Genomic DNA, 15,409 nt, shown 5'->3' with positions numbered 1-15,409 from the left:
CCACTGAGACTCCGGCCTACCTGCCGCGCAAGCATAACAGCTGCTCTCATTCCAAGTGCGCACAGAATATTTAATCCATTCCAGCCAGGCATTTGTCTCCTCGTATCCTGTCTCAATGTCTATGGTCTGTTGTAAATCTTTTACCTCTAATTTATTATGTATATGACCTTGAGTTCATGGGAGTCCCAGGCTACACCTTCCTATCCATCCTGGTAGGTGCCAAGGCTATAAGTTACTACCACAACTCCATTGAGTTTCATATCAATCATTCTCTGTAAGGTTAATAATAGGCATAGTTCACCAAGTAAGTACTCAGCCTAGTTTTATAATAATACTAGGTTGATCATTCTTAGTACAATTTAATTGTTCCCAACATAAAGAGCTTTTAAACTTAACCATAGCCTGGTGTTAAGCATATAGATCCATCCCATAATTGTGGGAATTTTCCTTTTAGTAGACAAGAGATCACATTTTTTTTTTGATTGAGACTTAGCTTGTTACTGAGTTTAAACGACCCTAAGAAAACACTTAAATCTATGAGCCAGGGTCAGAGAAGGTATTATTAACTGACCAAGTGAGAGGATCCCATCTAGTAATATCATGAATAGACAGAACAGGACTGAACTCTCTTCTAAAATAAACTTCCTAGGGTCTATCCTATCAGAGTCCTGGAGAGGAGAAATCCACCAAGGTAACACAGAAGTACTAGGCCACAACCCAACAATTGGATTGAGTTTTAAATTAGCATAGAATCATGTCTGTGATAGAAAACATTTGATTGATGTGCAAAGGTCCAAGAAATCAAGAAAACGTTGTCAATGATCCTACGAATCAGGTCGGGCATCTTGGGCAAGCTGTCTGCTTCTGATGTCGTCTTCTTCTCGTCCTAGCACAGTGTACTTTGCTCTGTTTGAGCATCGTCTTCATTTGAGTTTGAGGTCAGCCAGTCCTCTTTATAGACCAGTCCAGTGTAGGGGCCTTTGGAAATGGGAGTTAGTCCAAGAGTCAATTTTCCTTCAATTTCACTGTGCATGAGCCAGTTAAGAGTAGCTGATAAAAGGTCCTTCCAGCCAGGTTGGAGACTGTTCCTTAAATTATGTCTTTTTCCAGTCTTGGTGGCAGGTCGCGAGGCATCTGATCTTTATCCAAAGACAGATTATTGAGCTAAGCTTCAGAAACAAACTGAGAGTGTCCTTTAATAATTCAATTAAATTTTACATTAAAATACCCTAACAGCAAAGATCCATTCAGGAAATGAGTCTTAGTACATACAGACTTTCGTTAACAAACTGGGATTTAACACTCACTGAAACATCCTTTTCTCCCTAAAATCACCCTCATTTTTACCAAATATAACCAAATTAAGACTTGTTTATAAAATAGGTCTATTCTCAATAAACTTGACCTGATTATTTATATAACCATAATTGATCACAGACTTTTTTTGCTTTGCTGAAACTTTTATGGAGTCTCAAACTTAACTTTAAAATAAAACCTTTCAGGGCTAGGAAAGTCATCCCAAAGGCTTATCACAGATTTTGCCTAACAGATCTAAGTGAATTCCTCTCTTTCTCAAGGTCTCCAAAACTGAGATTTCTGTACCAGTTAGTGAGATAATCTTCCTAATTTATCTGATAAAGTTACTGGAACCCTAAGAGTTTCCAATCTCTGAAGGGGTCAGATAGAGAAAAAAGGTAAATGTTTCAATTTGTTTATTAAATATCATTTTACCAAATTACTGTTAAGTCATAATTAGTTTGAAGGGAAGGTTTCCTAAGATCTAGAAAACACAGATTCAAACCAGTAATTTTTCAGAAACCATAAAAGTGATAAGCGTATTTCCCAATTCATTCAGTCCTTTTGTTAACCATTGTACAGTCATCAGGTTTCCCACTAGAATCCTTAATTTCTTACCCAGTTCAGAAACTTGTATTTATCCAAAAGTCCTTTCTATAAATCTTCTTGAAGAGGAAGCATTTTCAAAAGAAACTTGGTTAGTGCTGTGACAACACTTTAAGATAGTAATTAGAATTATGGCAACATTTTACCTGAATATATCAGAATTTATATATAAATTGTTTCTAGGATATCTGTATTAGTAACATTTACCATAGAGACTTATTATTCACTTGACAATATTTCCCATGTAATTCAACACGGAAGTTGAACCCAATTAGTGTAATATCTCCCTTTGGGATGTTTCAGGGTCCCTCTGAAGCATCACAAAGTTAGCTAGAAGCCAAAAGTGCTTCACCAGAATGATTTAGGAAGTTTTGTCAACAAATATCAGAAAGGTTTAGAGCACTCAGTCAGATGGGACTATAGGTCACTGTGAAACAATAGCTATTCACTCAGCCAAAGTAAAAATACGGGATTTCAAAGGCAAATACAGAACAGACAATTTAAGAGGCAAATAAACTTAGATCTACTGTCAAATGCAGTTCAACATCTGAAGAAAGTGTGTCCTTTTAACAGAGAGAAAAGCCAAATTCAAGTTTTTGCGCTAGCTTATTTTTATTCATTAACAGTCCCAAATTTCTTTAGCTTCTCTGTAAGAGGAAACTAATGTACAGTAATAAATGTTTCAAAATCTTACTTTATTTGGAAATGAGCTAGCTATTCAGTGAACTTCCATCACTTAGTTTAGCACAACCCTTAGAAATTCAAGGTACCCCAATTTGGACAGACTATTTCAGACAGACATTCCTAAAGCATAATTATTCTTAATAGAGTTTATCTAAAAGCTCATATCTCATTTACATTTTTTTGAAGTTTCTTCACTCAAAAAGACCGTATTTTTCTTACATAGCTGCTTCTTGCTGAGTAGCAGCATAGATTATTATAACAGGAATGAAATTGTTTTTGCACTTGATTGTAAACATTCACAAGTCCTGCTTTGAATTCTAAAGTCTCAGGCAATCATCATGTGAGTGGAAGAGGCCTTTTTAAATACACGAGACAGATAATAAGTAAAAAAATTGGTGAGTAAAAAGATTAACCCTATGATACACAGAACTATGACTCCTAATTTTAACAGTCCTCCAAAAACATACCTTATTATTTAGGAGTCCATGAAACCAAGAAAAAGAAATGCAAGAAAGCAAAATGGCTATCTGAGGAGGCCTTACAAATAGCTGTGAAAAGAAGAGAAGCGAAAAGGAAAGGAGAAAAAGAAAGATATACCCATTTGAATGCAGAGTTCCAAATAGCAAGGAGAGATAAGAAAGCCTTCCTCAGCAATCAATGCAAAGAAATAGAGGAAAACAATAGAATGGGAAAGATTAGAGATCTCTTCAAGAAAATTAGAGATACCAAGGGAACATTTCATGCAAAGATAGGCTCAATAAAGGACAGAAATGGTAGGGACCTAACAGAAGCAGAAGATATTAAGAAGAGGTGGCAAGAATACACAGAAGAACTGTACAAAAAAGATCTTCACGACCCAGATAATTGTGATGGTGTGATCACTCACACTCACCAAGAGCCAGACATCCTGGAATGTGAAGTCAAGCGGGCCTTAGGAAGCATCACCATGAACAAAGCTAGTGGAGGTGATGGAATTCCAGTGGAGCTATTTCAAACCCTGAAAGATGATGCTGTGAAAGTGCTGCACTCAATATGCCAGCAAATTTGGAAAACTCAGCAGTAGCCACAGGACTGGAAAAGGTCAGTTTTCATTCCAATCCCAAAGAAAGGCAATGCCAAAGAATGCTCAAACTACCGCACAATTGCACTCATCTCACACGCTAGTAAAGTAATGCTCAAAATTCTCCAAGCCAGGCTTCAACAATGTGACTTGTGAACTTCCAGATGTTCAAGCTGGATTTAGAAAAGGCAGAGGAACCAGAGATCAAATTGCCAATATCCACTGGATCATGGAAAAAGCAAGAGAGTTACAAAAAAACCATCTATTTCTGCTTTATTGACTATGTCAAAGCCTTTGACTGTGTGGATCACAAGAAACTGTGGAAAATTCTGAAAGAGATGGGAATACCAGACCACCTGACCTGCCTCTTGAGAAACCTGTATGCAGGTCAGGAAGCAACAGTTAGAACTGGACATGGAACAACAGTCTGGTTCCAAATAGGGGAAGGTGTATGTCAAGGCTGTATATTGTCACCCTGCTTATTTAACTTATATGCACAATACATCATGAGAAATGCTGGGCTAGAGGAAGCACAAGCTGGAATCAAGATTGCTGGGAGAAATATCAATAACCTCAGATATGCAGATGACACCACCCTTATGGCAGAAAGTGAAGAGGAACTAAAAAGCCTCTTGATAAAAGTGAAAGAGGAGAGTGAAAAAGTTGGCTTAAAGCTCAACATTCAGAAAACGAAGATCATGGCATCCAGTCCCATCACTTCATGGGAAATAGATGGGGAAACAGTGGAAACAGTGTCAGACTTTATTTTGGGGGGCTCCAAAATCACTGCAAATGGTGATTGCAGCCCTGAAATTAAAAGACACTTACTCCTTGGAAGGAAAGTTATGACCAACCTAGACAGCACATTGAAAAGCAGAGACGTTACTTTGCTAACAAAGGTCTGTCTAGTCAAGGTTATGGTTTTTCCAGTGGTCATGTATGGATGACAGTTGGACCATAAAGAAAGCTGAGTGCTGAAGAATTGATGTTTTTGAACTGTGGTGTTGGAGAAGACTCTTCAGAGTCCCTTGGACTGCAAGGAGATCCAACCAGTCCATCCTAAAGGAGACCAGTCCTGGGTGTTCATTGGAAGGACTGACGCTGAAGCTAAAACTCCAATCCTTTGTCCACCTCATGCAAAGAGTTGACTCATTTGAAAAGACCCTGATGCTGGGAGAGATTGAACGTGGGAGGAGAAGGGGATGATAGAGGATGAGATGGTTGGATGGCATCACCAACTCAATGGACATGGGTTTGGGTAAACTCCGGTAGTTGGTGATAGACAGGGAGGCCTGGCATGCTGCGGTTCATGGGGTCGCAGAGTTGGACACAACTGAGCGACTGAACTGAACTGAAACCATGTTATTTTAAACATTTTTAGTGATTGAATATTTATTTATATAGGCCTGGACCAGACTTCTGGGCAGAAGCTGTCTACTTTGAAGATGTCCTCATCTCTTCCTGGCCAGGTGGAGTCTTAGCTGTCCTATTTCTATACGAAAAGTAACTTAAGGTCAGTTAAGGGTTCACAAGTGTCAAGAAATCAGTGATGGGTTTCCAGGCCCCACCAGTATTAAGAAGGCTGGTACGCTTACTTTCTCCCGTCCATAAAGAATGTGCCCTGTTTGAGAACTGTAAAGGGGACGGGGAGCTGCTGGTTAAAAATGGGTACTATTTTTACTCAGGAGTGGTATACCCAAGGTTTAACTCTGTTTAGCTCTACTGAAGAATGTGTAAACAGAAGAACTTCATAGGGTCTATCCACTTGGGCTGCAGTTGATCTTCAACGAAGTAATGATTCCAAGTTTCAGGAGGACCCAATTCCCTGGGCTTCTGCATTGCAAAGGAATGTCTGTGGGAAACATTAATCAACTAGAGAATAAGATAGCACCAAGAAATTGTACACATTTTATACTATCTAATCCTTTTAACAATGTGATCACTTTCAAGACTGCAATAATAGTCTTAAGGAAGGGTCTCCCATATAACAGTTCATAAGGGCTCAAGTGGCCCTTACTTCCAGGGGCCATTCTAACCCTTCTCAAAAAGGCAACTGTTAAGACCTCATCTCAAGTGAAGTTGGCTTCCTGATGTACTTTGAGAGCTCCATCAAGCATGTAACTTCTACTGTAGCCCAAGGGCCCCGTAGACCCTTGAGTTACCCCGGCTATGATATCTCCTCCGCTGTCACTTTGAATTGAAAGAGGTAACTCAAAACGAGGGCTAGTTTCTTTCAGTAAGGCCTTTTTACCTAGGAAGCTCTCTCTCTGGCGTGGAAAATCTTCACCCCATTCTGTGAAGGTGTCCACAAATACCAGCAAATATCTATAATGTCCCATGGCTCTTGGCATAACAGTCAAGTCTATTTGCCAATCACCTCCTGGTTCTGTTGGAGGTGGCCCAGTTTTAGGGTTGTTTCTGGTGCAAATCAGGCGGTTTTGTATTACCTTTTGAATGGTCCTTTGCATTTATGGACTAACAATAAAGTTTTGTAGACAATGATAGGTTGTATCCTTCCTATAATGGGTTCCTTGATGTAGTTGAGCATAAGTCTTCCCATTAAATGCTGCAGTCTAAGCACTAGTTCCTGTTCATTATATATCCAGCCTTCTTCGTTTGTTACTCATCATCATCTAAGTCTCAAAAGTCAACATAAAATCCCCTTTCATCACCTCTCTCTAGAACCATTTCTGAAAACTGATCAGTCAGGTCAGGTCTGGGATACTGTTCTTCAGTTATTTGTATACAATCGTGAACAGGTTCTTCTGTTGCACTGGGGAGCAGAGTGGCTGGGTTTAAAGCAGATACCTCCTTTAATGTTACATTCGGTTTGTCAAATAGGATGGCTCGGTATTTTCCTAGCCTCTTTGAAGTAAGCAAATATCTGCCCTTTCGTTCAAGTAAAGGTTGCACGCGGTGTGGAGTGTGCACACTAGTAGGACTGCCCTTAGTGATCTTTTCAGCTTCTTGTAAGAGGTCACAGGTTGCAGCCACAGCCCGGAAGCAAACTGGCCATCCTTGACTTACAATATCCAATTGTTTGGAAAGATAAGCTACTGGCCTTCTGGCAGTATCTAAATTTTGAGTTAGCACTCCAAGACTCACACCCTGTCTTTCATGCACAAAAAGGTCAAATGGCTTTCTAATGTCCGGGAGACCAAGGGCTGGGGCTGTTGAAATTTTCTCCTTGATGGTATGGAATGACTCAAGGCATTCAGCAGTCCAGTTTAATGGCTCATTGACACTTCTTTTGAGAGCCTCGTATAGAGGTTTTACTATGAGTCCAAAGTTAGGAATCCAAATACGACAAAACTCAGCCTTTCCTAAGAATCTTTTCAGTTGCTTTTTGGTGGTGGGTACATTCACCCCAGCTATTGCTTCCCTTCGATCTGGCAACAGATTTCTCTGTCCTTTTGACAACTCAACTCCTAGATACTTTACAGTTGGTTGAGAAATTTGTACCTTTTCTTTGGAGACTTTATATCCCCGGTCTGCCAAAAAGTTTAAAGTGCGGACTGTATTTTGGTCTGAAGCTTCCTTAGTTTTACTAGCAATTAGTATATTACCCACATACTGGAGTAAGATTCCTTCATTTAATTGGAGATCCTTCAAGTCCTTCAAAAAGGCCTCCACAAAGATGGTGGTGGCATTTTTAAATCCTAGTGGAAGGACCGTCCAGCAATACTGCTGCTTTATGTTTGTCTCTGGATCTTCCCACTCGAATGCAAACAGTTTCTGGGACTCAGGACTGAGGGGTATGCAATAAAAGGCATCTTTCAAGTTCAGAACTGTAAACCAGGAAAAGTCTCCAGATAAATCTGGATTTGGCATCACTGAATGTATATCCTCTACAATTTGGTTGATAGCTCTCAAATTCTGCACAAAAAGATACTCTCCAGTCCCAGGTTTTTTTACTGGCAAGATAGGAGTGTTATATGGGGACAGACATGGTTGAATTAATTGGTATTTAAGAAAGGTGTTTATCATAGGCTTTATAGCTTCCTTTACTTCCCTTTTCAAAGGAGGCTGCTTTAAATTTGGAACCTGGGCACCTGGACGGAGTTTTACTACTACTGGGTCAGCTGTCTTGGCTCTTCCTGGTGTCCCATCAGCCCAAACGTCTGCTCTTATCTTTTGTAAAATTTCTTCAGGGACATCTGATGGAGTCTTGTCTCCCAATTGTAATGGTGCAGCTTGGAGGGTGAAAACTTGACCTGGGAGTACTCTGGTGTCTACTTTTTCTGCTGAGAAACCCACTCGGTCATTTAAATTTGTTAGTACCTCTTGCCCTGATAAGGGACTACGACAGTCAAACTCATACATAAAGTTGTACTTTATAGATGTTTTCTCTACGTGACATTCGAGCTGCTGTAGAAAAGGTTTCTGAGCAACTTCCCCAAATACACCATTGATGGACGTTGTCTTGGAGGAGAGGGGGCCCCGTCTGTTTTTGGGACACTCCCGTTTCCAATGTCCTTCCTGTTTACAAAAGGCACACTGTTGTGGCCCAACAAATGGATGACCTTTCCGGTTGGGTCTTGGAGGTCCCTGGGGTCTTACCAGTGGCCATTTGTTCTTTCTTGCAGATGTCCTGCGGGGTCTTGAGTGGTCAAGGCTGAGCAGAGCAGCCTTCCTCAAGATGCACTGCTCCTGCTTTTCTCGAATTTTGAGTAGGCCTCTGAACACTTCAAGAGCAACCTCAAGCAACTGAGACGTTGGCAGCCACGGTCCCTCTTCCAGTTGCTGTAGTTTTCTTCTTATATCTGGGGCACTCTGACTAATAAAGGTTAAATTGACCAGTCCCATATTATTTGGGTGTTCTGGATCAATATCGGTATATTTTCGGAAAGCCTCATGAAGCCTTTCAAGAAAGGTGTATGGGCACTCCTCCTGCCCTTGCCTTACATTCTGGACCCTCTTGAAGTTGTTTGCCCCCTTTTGTAGTCCAATCATTAAACAATCTTTATAATGATCCAGCCTTGCTTGATCTTCTGGATCACTGGGATCCCATCCTGGTTCAGTTCTAGGAAGAGCCTGCTCTGCTGAAGTTCTGATTGGACTCTCTGGGTGTATCTCACGGAGCCTTTCAGCTTCCTGAAGGGCCTTCTCTAATACCATGCTGTGCTCCTCTGGACTGAGGAGGCTATTCATGAGGACCTGTATGGCAGCCCAGTTAGGATGATACACAGCAAAGATGCCTTTAAAGAGACGTTCCATCTTCCTGGGATCATCCTGATAAGATGGCATTTTAGCTTTATAATTAAATAAATCTATTACTGATAAACCATGATGCATCACTCCACGTGCTCTGGATTGGCACTGGTCATCTAAGCCAGCTGGGACCTGCCTTAACAGAAATTGCTTTGCCTGAGGTAGAGTGTTCGCTGGGCCAAACTGAGTACCCTGATGGGGACAGAGAAGGGAGACCCTGCCTTCCTGACCATCTGCTAAGGGCGAGTACAGAGCCGGACCAACAGCCTGAGGAAGACCGGTAGACGCCTTGGCACTGCCTGCAGGAAGGCCCGCTTCACAAGTCGAGGGAACCACCAGAGGTGTGGACGAAGGGGCTATCACAAGAGGTGGCGAGGGAGGGGGTACCGAGGGAGGGGCCACTGAGGAAGGAGCTACTGAAGGAGGTGGTGAGGGACGAGGCGTTGAGGGACCATGCGCTGAGGGACGGGCTACTGGAGGAGGCGCTGAGGGACGAGGCGGTGAGGGACGAGGCGCTGAGGGACGGGCTACTGGAGGAGGCGCTGAGGGACCAGGCGCTGAGGGAGGGGCTACTGAAGGAGGTGGTGAGGGACGAGGCGCTGAGGGAGGGGCTACTGAAGGAGGTGGTGAGGGACGAGGCGCTGAGGGACGGGCTACTGAAGGAGGCGCTGAGGGACGAGGCGCTGAGGGACCGGCTACTGGAGGAGGCGCTGAGGGACCAGGCGCTGAGGGAGGGGCAGACCTTCGGGCTACTGCAACAGCTGGCGATGAAGGGACTAGACCATCATTTGACTTTGACTCAGGTAAAAGAGACTTTTTCTGAGAGTCTTGGCTCTGACCCATCGTGATCGTGTTTTCATTAATTTCCTTATACCAATTTCTCCTCTTATATAAAGTCATAAATGATTCTACATACTGGATTTCTTCCCATTTTTTCTGTCTTTTACAAAACGAGTCTAATTGTAAAATAGTATTATAGTTCAAAGACCCATTCTGGGGCCATTTTTCCCCTGACTCCAGCTGATATTTGGGCCAGACAGTGTTACACAAGTAAAGCATTTTCTTCTTTTTCATCGGCTTAGAGCTAACCCTTGACCAACTTTGAAAAACACTTTTCAAGGGAGTGTTGTCAGGTACGCTGTTACCATTCCCCATTTTAGAAGGGTTTTTTTCTTCAGGATGACCACAGCAAAATGGCAGAATACAGATTCAATAAAGTTTTTTTGTGACCATCCAATTTAACCCTACTAGCCAATTCCTAACAAATGAAATAATCAGACACTGACAAAGTTAAGGGCCTGGGACTCTAATCCGAACTTTTGAGTACCTCAGCGGCCGTAAGCGTTTTCATTTTTTTGGCCGGCTCCTGGGATCTTAGTTCCAGGACCAGGAACTGAATCTCGGCTCTCCGCAGGCGCTGTAACCTTTTATATATTCTCCCTTAGAGTGGGACCCTAACCCATAATCCTGATGCGGAATGGACAATTTAGGCACAAGCGCGTTTTTACGAGGTTACTCACCCAAAAGATCCAGGAGCTGTTTCCCAAAAAAATGAAAGGAGCGCGGAGGAGCCTGGAGCGCCTCTGCGGCTGGAAGCAAGAACCCGACAGCAGAGCCTCTAGACAAATCGCGTCTAGGTGTCCACTCAGGGTCTGTGGCGAGGACCTACACCCAGCCCGGGGCTACAGGGCCTCAGCCAGACGACCACACGGCCTTAGTCCGTTTGCGATCGCCAAAAATTCTCGTCGAGCAAGGGCTCACTGCCTGGGGCGCATAGAAGCCAATACTATGGCACCAGCTTTCGAGAAAAGAGAGAGCTTTGTCGCGAGGTCGACCAGCAAGGAGACAGGAAACGGCTGAAATCTGTCTCCCAGCGCCGCGATTTGGGGCAAAATTGAAGGAGTTACGGAAAATTCAAACTTGGCACAAGCTGATTGGCTAGTTTTCAAAGCAGTCCATATATGGTTAACAAGATACTACGGCAGACGGAAGCCGGATTTTTCTTACTGAAGGACTTATTGCTTCACCTGGTTAAGGGGTCCGATGGCAACCACTTCTATTGTTTGGGTTCCCTAGACTGAAGATTCTTGGTTCCGTGGTCATCCCGGAAACACGGGTTCCCGTCTTGCACATGCGCAGTACTGTCTCTATAAGCCCTCAAGGTTTGATTAAGTGAAGTCGCTCAGTCGTGTCCGACTCTTTGCGATCCCATGGACTGTAGCCTACCAGGCTCCTCCGTCCATGGGATTTTCCAAGCAAGAATAATGGAGTGGATTGCCATTTCCTTCTCCAAGGTTTGATTAATAAATATCCTATTTAAAGAGTAAAAACCAGTTTAAACTGGTCAATGTTTTACTTCCTGCTTCATTCTTTGAGGTGTAAAAATTTTGAGAATTTTGAAAAAACATAATCTGCAGGTTATGAAAACTATAACTTTAAAAAAGTAAATTGTTTGCCCTTAGAAAAGATGGTTCCAAAGAAACACTTCCCGTACTCAAGACGATGAGTTCACAAGGACTCCCATTCAGTACACGTCCCCTTAAGAAAAATGGCAACCTTTTGATTTCTCTGCCCTCTTTCAAGATGGCTTCCCCGAGGATCGTGAGCCTTGGACCGGAGCCTCTTCCGGCCTTGGCAGGGGGCGGGGTTCATTGAGCAAAGCCCTGCGTGCAGGCGCCCGCGACAGAGACGCGCTTCAGGGCGCAGGCGCACGGAGGGGTGGGGGAGGAGGGAAAGCGGCGAGTAAGATGGAAGATGAGGAGGTCGCTGAAAGCTGGGAGGAGGCGGCAGACAGCGGGGTAAGGAGGAGCCGCCGCCCCGGGGCTGGGCCGGGCGGGACGTGGCGTGAGGGAAGCCTCCGGGGAGCGGGTCTGGGGATGGTTCTCCCCAAGGAAGTGCCCCACACGCCGGGCCAGGGATGAAGGAGAGGCCCCTGGCCCCCGAGCGCCGCGAAGGCCTCTTAAAGGGGCCGCGTTCCATTTCTCCCTCCACCGCGGCCCGGTGCGCCTCCTGCCCCCGCTGCCCCCGGGCCGACGTGCGCGCCACTGGGGCGCCCCATCCGCCGCCCGGGGCCTCTCTGCCGGGCGCCCGCCGGCCCGCCCCGGGCTCCTACGGTCCGTCCTCTCCCCGTCGGACCCCCCCACCCCGCGCCCAGAGCACCATTTTAAAGTTCATGTGCTCTGATGGGGAGCGACGCACCGTGTGGGGAGGGGTGCGCGCTCCGGGGCGGCAGGCGGGGCCCCGGAGAAGAGCGGGAGGAAACGGAGTCATTTCTGGACCCTCGACTCTGCCGAAGTGCCCGCTGCTTTGTGCCGTCCGCCACGGTGGGCGAGTCAGGGCTTTTTTCCTCTTTCAGTTTTACTCGGAGCGCCCGGGGCAGGCCGGGGTCCCGGGGACCGCGGCAGAACCGCCGAAAGCCCCGGCGGCAGCCCCTCTCCCGTGGGCGCGAGCCCCGGGAGGACCTGGAAGAGTGGCCGCCGGGCGTGGGGGCGCGCTGCGCGAGGCAGCCGCTGTCCCGGCGGGGAGCGGAGATGGACCGTTCGATACTTTGCTTTGGGGGCTTTTGTTTGCCTCCACAAGCTGTGCGAAGATAGTTTATCCCAAGCTGGAGCAGCCAGTTCGACTTGGTGCGTGTTTAATTTGGCGTTTTCAGAGTGTGTGAGTCCGTGGTGACCCTGGTGAAGGTGTGGAGGTCTTTTGGGGCTCGCGTGTTGGTGTCTGTTCATCCCCCTGGAGCTCTGTGTATCGGGAATAGGGAGGGCGTGGAGAGCCGAGTGTGGCTCAGTCGCTCTGTTGTCCGACTCTTGCGACCCCAGGCTCCTCTGTCCATGTGATTCTCCAGGCAAGAACACTGGAGTGGATTGCCATTTCCTTCTGCAGAGGATCTTCCCGACCCAGGGATCGAACCCGGGTCTCCTGTGTTGCAGACAGATTCTTTACCGACTGAGCTAGGAGGGAAGTCGGGGTAGAGCGACAGCAGCTGGGTTCCCCCTGCCCCCAAGCTTTGAGGGTGCTTGTCAGCCCTTGAGGAGGCCGAGAAACGGACCTCTCCCTTAGCATTCCCTTAATGTTGAATCTTTGGCCTTGAAGTTTTTCCCAGTGGTGGTTCAGCGTCTCTCAGGGTGTTTGTTTCTCACTTAGCATAATTGAGGATTTGAAGAATTAACTCGTTCAGAAGGTATTGAGTACAATTGTTAGACCATCTTTCTTGAATTTTGACTTGAGTAAGGAGAGCAATGGAAAGATTTTTATGAGGAGCAGCAGGTGTCAGCCGGCCGGATATTCGTTCAACAAGCAGTTTGGAGTGTCTGCTCTGTGCTAGACGGCGTGCTCAGCAGCGAGTTTGTGCCAGAGAATTCACAATCTCCGGTAGAGGCGTTTACTGCCTACGAATGTGAGTGAATCATTCAGAACCCCTCCTGCTGCTCCCTCCGAAACAGTTTGGCCTACAATTTGAATGTGACTCAAATGATAAGTTTCTTGAGAATCTTGTCCTTTCTTTGTTTTTCCTCACCTGTTTCAAAGGTACATGAGTTTCTCATGTTAAAGAAGAAAACGAACAAAAAATGAATGTTGGGTCCAGAAATTGAGTATTGCTTTAGTCTTTGAGAAGCAGCAGAGGGCTTAGAGATAAGCTAGCCCACTCGCAATTCTGTCGCTGAACAGACCCCAGAGATGTCAGATCTAACTTGGATCTTTCAGGTGCTCATCCAGGATTCTTTGTACTAAACCTTTCTTAAGTGCCAGGTACAGAAATGGAGCCCAGCCTTGTCACACTGACATCATGAGCAGTACTGCCAAAACGCGAGTTCCTTTATACGGCTTTTATGTAACTGAAATGCCCTGTAGAGGTATTATCCTCTGTAGGATGGTAAGTAAGGAAACTGAGATTTAGGGAAACCTATCTGGTTCAGGGTCACACAGATAGTAATCCGGAAGCTGGGATGTGACCTGTCTGACTCCGAATCTGGATTCTTTCTCTCGAATTCTGCTGCCTCCCACCTGGAGATCTATGGACTGTTTGGGAGTTGGGCGTTGACTTTTATTTTTAATATGTTTGCTTTGGACTTATACTTGAAGGCTCCCTTGAATCTGATTCCCTTTGCGAATTTGATTTAGAGTCTTGTAAATGCACTTTTGAAGGCGGGGATGAGACGTGATGTCTGTATCATAGGGAAACTGACTATACAGTGTTTCTCAGATGTAGCCAGCTGAGTGTGTAAAAGTCTTAGCTTCAGGTTACCCTGTCTGTCAACTGCGATATGGTAATGAGAGTTAAATTACACACACACACACCTCCCCTTGCCAAAATAAAAAAATGGACGGCGAGGCTAGCAAATGGGGGTTGACTCATTCTAAACGTGAGCATTTAAACTTTATGTAATCTAGAGTTCTAATCCTTGAAAGTAGAGGCTTTTGGTGATTCCTGCTCTCCGACACCACAAAGATTTTGCCATCCTGCTAGAATTTCTTCCTTGTTTGTCAGGACATCTGAGGTCATTGTTTCCGGTTTATTTTCAGAACACTCAGTATCAAGTTCTGTTGTGTCCTTTGGGGGAAGACTGCCTGAGAAACCTCTCAAATATTTTGTAAATAGACTGCTTTTTGCTTTTAGTTAGTATAGTGAACACTTACCTGATATAAAATTGTCGCTTTACCTATTCTCCCAAGGAGTTACAGCCTCAAAAGAGAGAAAAGACAATTTTAAAAATATGACTTATAATCCGTCAGGGAAGTGATTCTTTAAAAATATACTGCCTTTGGGAGAAATGAACATGTAGAATTGAGTTAATGTTGATTCAGACTCTAAGTTGTGTCCTTATCTTAAGCACATTTCGAGGACAAATAGTGCAGTTTGTAATCTTCATATTTCCCCCCAAATCAGGTTAACAGTTTGCTCAATATGAAAAGAGCTCATGTTCCCAGGCTGCAGCAAAGTAGGGTGTTTGCAACAGAATTAGGACTTGATTGCAAGGAAGTGGGAGACAAGTCTCAGATCCACACCAACTGGTTTTTTTAGATAGGAGGATTTTTTGTTTTGTTTTGGCAGTGCCTCATGGCTTGTGGGGTCTTGGTTCCCCAAGCAGGGATTGAACCCCAGCCCTCCATGGTGAGAGCGCAGAGTCCCAGTCCCTGGACTGCCAGGGAATCCCCTAGTTAGGCGTTTCTAAAGGGGAAAGAGAGGGGAAGCTGGCGGTTAATCATTCTGTTCTGATATTTCTTAATCATCATTCCGGGAGCCAGGCCGTCTGTGCCTCCTACCCAGTGGTCTGTGACCTGGTGGTCCGGGTGTGGCACCTGCAAAGGTCATCTCGTTCTGAAAATAACAGGCTTGTGCATCAGTGATGTTATCAGAGGTTACATTTTTAAGACATTACATTCTTAAGACATCTGGTACTGATCAATTATTACTGTGCAAGCATGGGATAGAAGTTAGAGAAAGAAAAGGGAGAAGGGAAAAAGTTTAAAAATGAAAACATTTCTAAAAGCTAGTTAATGGACGCGGGTTCAGATTTCTGACCGTTTGACTGAAGGTTTATATTCACTTGTTTA

The 15,409-nt window shown here is 44.8% G+C and overlaps 1 protein-coding gene across 1 annotated transcript in view; it reads right to left on the bottom strand.

Moving 5' to 3' along the window:
• FBXO42 (F-box protein 42) overlaps positions 1-11,412 on the bottom strand; it is a 108,327-nt gene extending 96,915 nt beyond the window's left edge. Inside the window, exon 1 of the mRNA XM_061395629.1 lies at positions 10,378-11,412. The gene's annotated coding sequence lies outside the window, so the exon portion shown is untranslated. The remainder of the gene's footprint in view (positions 1-10,377) is intronic.
• Positions 11,413-15,409: the final 3,997 nt, after the last annotated feature.

This window comes from Bos javanicus, chromosome 2 (assembly GCF_032452875.1).
Source record: "Bos javanicus breed banteng chromosome 2, ARS-OSU_banteng_1.0, whole genome shotgun sequence".
In the NCBI taxonomy this organism is placed as follows: Eukaryota; Metazoa; Chordata; class Mammalia; order Artiodactyla; family Bovidae; genus Bos; species Bos javanicus.
This window is presented reverse-complemented; position numbering and strand designations above follow the sequence as displayed.